The sequence below is a fragment of the Cherax quadricarinatus genome, chromosome 33, assembly GCF_038502225.1.
Source record: "Cherax quadricarinatus isolate ZL_2023a chromosome 33, ASM3850222v1, whole genome shotgun sequence".
Classification (NCBI taxonomy): Eukaryota; Metazoa; Arthropoda; class Malacostraca; order Decapoda; family Parastacidae; genus Cherax; species Cherax quadricarinatus.
The window spans coordinates 21,872,104-21,878,103 of NC_091324.1; the positions used below are offsets into that span (position 1 = coordinate 21,872,104).

Consider the following 6,000-nt stretch of genomic DNA (forward strand, 5'->3'; position numbering starts at 1 on the left):
AGCCATGGCCGGGCCACCTCTTGGAAAAGACCCGGGCCGGGCGATTATACCAGTGAATCTAGAACAGAGTGAGGTTAGGCTTTCCTGGTGATCTCTTGAAGGCATTGGTCTAGTTTGAATAACTGTGCTTTTCTTTCATGTAATATTTTTCCATACTAATGGAACACCGATGCGTAAAAAAAAAAAAAAAAAAAACCGAGTCATAGCACTAAAAAGAAAACGGGAAGCATAGCACTAACAGAGCGTCGGAAACAAGATCCGTGAGAATTTAGATCACAGAGAAACATGGCTTGTGTACAGAGGGTTGAACATGGGAACACTGGTGTGTACAGGACATGGAGTACAGCACCTGGGTGTCATACACTGTTGGGTCACAGAAATGTTCACACTTGGTTATCTTTTAAATGGCGTCGGATGCCACTATGGCGTACTGACCTCACTAAGTGAAGAAACAGGCGGGACAAGCTGTCGTTGGTCTGTTGGTTTAGTAGCTTTCTTATGCACCCCACACCCCATCCTGTGGGTGGTAGTCAATAGATTACCGAGGTACAGAACAAGTCCAGGGACTGACCTCCATGCTAGTACGTTTAGCTATGTCATAATTTGATAAATATTGCAGAGCGAAATGTCTCATTAAAACCTTATTCTGTAAACTGTATTCTCCTAGTTGTAATTGCAGGGGTCGATTCAGGGCTCTTGGTCGGACCAGTTCCAGATTTCTGGCCTTCTATTTCTGGCTTCCGGAAATCATACCTATCCTTAAAGCTGTGCCTATAGTTTGCCTCCATCTCATCGATCTGTGTGTGTCTCCACGCAGGCGTGGCTAGCCACAGTAAACTTGCACATCTCTGTGGTGTATTCACAGCATACTTTCAGATCCCTGTATGCTGTATCCTGCGTGACAACAGCACTGGTGTATCCGGCATAAAAGCATGATAAATGCAGCAGCGGGGTATCTAGCAAACAAATCGCATCAATACATCAGCAGTGGGTTGCAGAGGCTTCAGTTTTTGGCAGACCATTTAGGATGACCATACATAATATCGAACACATGACATTATATCGAGTGACCTTTGGCTCATAACATCCGGGGGAATGAACAGTGTAGCTTCAACACCGACCTATGGCATTTGGCTGTCCCGTTAGCTAAATTTACATAGCCGTTATCCGGCTTCCACCGTCTATGCAACAGCGTATCCGTCAGCTCACCCCTAATGCAAAAGCGTTAGTCAGAATGTGAACCCCTAGGCAATACTTCTTGTTGGGGGTTTATAGGGCCACTGGCAGCTTACGCCGTATCGAGCCCTCTCAGTCACTGCTTATTATAATGTTTTCTGGAAGCATTACAGTTAGAGTCTTCATACAAAACTTGAAAAAAGATTATCAGGTTGGATGTAAAGACTGAGAAGCTGCAACTTCATCGATGAAGAGCACCTCGCGAACACGGAGTAGAGGGTGTTATACGTCGGATATCAGAGATCCTCCACATTAAGCTTTGTATCTGCTGAACACCAACAGTACTATCATTTACAGGACTGGATCCACTATCTACGCTACTGGATCTACCATCCACAGGACTGGAACAACCATGTACAGGAATGGATACACCACCAATAACGCTTTTGATAGAACCCCACATAGAAGACAATCAAAAGTGGCAACACATGGTATTCGACGAAAATTTACCTCGTTAATAAGGCTGGTTAATAAGGAAGAGGTTTGCATCAATGAAGAAACCAAAATTGCGACTGGTTTACCTGGAGAGAGTTCCGGGGGTCAACGCCCCCACGGCCCGGTCTGTGACCAGGCCTCCTGGTGGATCAGAGCCTGATCAACCAGGCTGTTACTGCTGGCTGCACGCAAACCAACGTACGAGCCACAGCCCGGCTGGTCAGGAACCGACTTTAGGTGCTTGTCCAGTGCCAGCTTGAAGACTGCCAGGGGTCTATTGGTAATCCCCCTTATGTATGCTGGGAGGCAGTTGAACAGTCTCGGGCCCCTGACACTTATTGTATGGTCTCTTAACGTGCTAGTGACACCCCTGCTTTTCATTGGGGGGATGTTGCATCGTCTGCCAAGTCTACAAATGGTGTTCCACAAGGATCAGCCTTGGACCTTTTGTTTATGATTTACATTAATGACCTTGCTGAGGGAATAAAAAAAAGTAAATTAGCCTACAAAAAAAAGAGGCCAAATGGCCCACCAAATGGTTAGAAGGAGAATGTCACTGACTTTCGGAAAGATGTGGACAAGCTAATATTGTGGTTCAGAAAAGCAGAAGACAGTTCAGTGTTGAAAAACAAAGTGATGTTAAGCTTGGTGTAATACTTGATCTTCCTATCATGATTTGAGAGTTATGGTAAGCGTAGAACTGAAGCCAAGGCAGCGGTGCTTAGGCCTGCGTAATATGGCTAACGGACTACGTGGGTTTATATCAAGAAGTGTAAGTAACAGGAGTCTTCAGTTCTATATCATTAGTAAGAGCTCAGAGCAGGCAGCTCATTTGTCGTCTCCTGCAACAGAGCAGATATAACAGATAGAAAACAGAACGATAAAGCTAATTCAGTGTATAGGGATTCTTACCCACGATGGAGAGCTCTTGAACCCACACACAGCACAACACACTAATCCCTCCAAGTACACTAACACGCCACAACCACTAGAAAACTGTATTCCCCCTCAGCACAGCACAACACAGCACAACAAAGCACAGTACAACACAGCATAGCACAGTACACGACAACAGCACATCACAGCAACACGTCAAACGGCTCCCTGACAAGTCATTCTTGATCTAAGCTTACTGCAGCATTTTTCTTCCAGAAAGGTGTACTATCTTGCAGCTTAAGCTTGAAAGCTAGATTATATATTAGAAAAAAAAAATTAAAATCCTTAAAGTTCACAGCACCTGTGAAGTGGGAGGTAATCAGGTTTGATTCGAGGAAAGAGCTCCAATTCCTCAAACCAAGAGTAACTGGCATCAAGGCGTCGCTTTTAAAGAGCCAAGGGTTCCTTAAATTCCTTGGATCAAGAACCCTTCGCTAACATTCAAGGTGGAGGGTAGTATTTTTGGAAGGAGTTCTTATGATCTGTAAAATTTCTAAGAATTTCTAAGATTTCTAAGAGTTTAAGAATTTAAGAATATCTAAGAATTTGAAAATTCCTTCAAAATTCTGTGTCTAATTAGAAAAGTTCCAGGTTGATGCAGTTAGAATTTTGTATCGAGATTTGCACATAATTTGTATGTGTGGATTTGTGTACGTGGATTTGGCTCGTGGAATATATACGAGGATTTGTATATAAATACTTACACATGATTTGTATGTGAAGTTATGTATACAAGGATTTGTTTATATGCATATATACATAAAGTTGTAGTTTATGCTGATGTGCATACGATTTATATTTGAGGATTTAAGATTTATATACGAGGATTTGTTTAAAGGGGATTTACAGCAGGAGAGGATTTTGTGTACGAGGATTTTTTTTTATGACTGAGTTATGTGGATGGTGACGCCTGTCTCAGATCAGGCTACCCTGTGGTTCCACTGACTCGAGGCAGAGCTTCAACTAGATACCAGAGCGTCTACTCACGATCAGGCTACCCTGTGCTTCCACCGACTCGAGGCAGAGCTTCAACTAGATACCAGAGCGTCTACTCACGATCAGGCTACCCTGTGGTTCCACTGACTCGAGGCAGAGCTTCAGCTAGATACCAGAGCGTCTACTCACGATCAGGCTACCCTGTGGTTCCACCGACTCGAGGCAGAGCTTCAACTAGATACCAGAGCGTCTACTCACGATCAGGCTACCCTGTGGTTCCACTGACTCGAGGCAGAGCTTCAACTAGATACCAGAGCGTCTACTCACGATCAGGCTACCCTGTGGTTCCACTGACTCGAGGCAGAGCTTCAACTAGATACCAGAGCGTCTACTCACGATCAGGCTACCCTGTGGTTCCACTGACTCGAGGCAGAGCTTCAACTAGATACCAGAGCGTCTACTCACGATCAGGCTACCCTGTGGTTCCACTGACTCGAGGCAGAGCTTCAACTAGATACCAGAGCGTCTACTCACGATCCACTAGTTCCATTAATTTTTTTTTTTCAGAAGTTTTGTGATAAATGAGGATGAGAGTCGAACCGCCTGTTGAGAAAGAATTTCCGAGAATTTCGGAAATTTTGGAGTTTTGGTTCGTGTGGGGATGTAGAAGAGGGGATAGTGTGGGTAATTGCGTGTGGGAGGTGGGGGAGATATTGGGTAGTAGTGGCGGTGGGTAGTAGTGGTTGTGGGTGGTGGTGATAGTGGTAGTTTGGGGGGGCGGTGATAGTGGTAGTGATGCTAAAATGTTTCAAACCGCTGAAATAATGAGTTAATGCTAATTACCTATTTTTACTAATTACATTACCTTTCTTAATAAGCCACAAGACAATTATATTAAACGTAAATAACAATGGGAAAAGTTACCTCGCAGTTGAAGCAAACTTCGTAAATTACGATCATGTTGCAAATACCAGGGATCGTGTACACGGGCTGCCGCTCAGGGATCGTGTACACGGGCTGCCGCTCAGGGATCGTGTACACGGGCTGCCGCTCAGGGATCGTGTACACGGGCTGCCGCTCAGGTATTATCTACACGGGTTGCCACTCAGGGATCGTGTACACGGGCTGCCGCTCAGGGATCGTGTACACGGGCTGCCGCTCAGGGATCGTGTACACGGGCTGCCGCTCAGGTATTATCTACACGGGTTGCCACTCAGGGATCGTGTACACGGGCTGCCGCTCAGGGATCGTGTACACGGGCTGCCGCTCAGGGATCGTGTACACGGGCTGCCGCTCAGGTATTATCTACACGGGTTGCCACTCAGGGATCGTGTACACGGGCTGCCGCTCAGGTATTATCTACACGGGCTGCCCCTCAGGGATCGTGTACACGGGCTGCCGCTCAGGGATTATCTACACGGGTTGCCACTCAGGGATCGTGTACACGGGCTGCCGCTCAGGTATTATCTACACGGGTTGCCACTCAGGGATCGTGTACACGGGCTGCCGCTCAGGTATTATCTACACGGGCTGCCACTCAGGGATCGTGTACACGGGCTGCCGCTCAGGTATTATCTACACGGGCTGCCACTCAGGGATCGTGTACACGGGCTGCCGCTCAGGTATTATCTACACGGGCTGCCGCTCAGGTATTATCTACACGGGCTGCCACTCAGGGATCGTGTACACGGGCTGCCGCTCAGGTATTATCTACACGGGCTGCCGCTCAGGGATCGTGTACACGGGCTGCCGCTCAGGCATTTTCTACACGGGCTGCCACTCAGGTATTATCTACACGGGTTGCCACTCAGGTATTATCTACACGGGCTACCGCTCAGGTATCATCTACACGGGCTGCCACTCAGGGATCGTGTACCCGGGCTGCCGCTCAGGTATCTACACGGGCTGTCACTCAGAGATCGTGTACACGGGCTGCCACTCAGGTATCATGACGTGCTCACTAACACTCCTCAAGGTACAGTGTTACCTCCACCAGCAACCACAATCAACTCTAGGTGGGATCGGTTGCCTGATTGGTTAATTTGGCTCACAGCCTAGAGACTACACGAGGGTCATTACGGCTACCAACAACCTGTTCACCACCAGCAGAAAATACTTTAATACATAAAACAAGGATTAATCTCCCAATGTATGTACACTGAGAGATGTACACCTCTATCAGTGTACATATCCTGTAAGGGGGGGAAGGGGGATATACGTAACTATCCCTGCACGGGGATATACGTAACTATCCCTGCATCACTCGCTCGTTACCAGTATTACTAGCTACTACGAGTAACTGTATGTTACGGCGTAGTTACTTAGATATAAACTTACTATACCACGGGCGGGGATTGAACTCGCGGCAAGTGAATCATAAAACACACTCGCCACGAGTTCACTTCCCGCCCGTGGTATGGTTTACTTAAATGTAATTAATGATTACATTAGTATGAT

At 46.6% G+C, this 6,000-nt stretch overlaps 1 protein-coding gene across 1 annotated transcript in view; it reads right to left on the reverse strand.

The window, feature by feature from the left end:
* LOC128693998 (3-galactosyl-N-acetylglucosaminide 4-alpha-L-fucosyltransferase FUT3-like) overlaps positions 1–5,530 on the reverse strand; it is a 71,461-nt gene extending 65,931 nt beyond the window's left edge. Inside the window, exon 1 of the mRNA XM_053783961.2 lies at positions 4,468–5,530. The gene's annotated coding sequence lies outside the window, so the exon portion shown is untranslated. The remainder of the gene's footprint in view (positions 1–4,467) is intronic.
* Between the last annotated feature and the right edge of the window lie 470 nt (positions 5,531–6,000).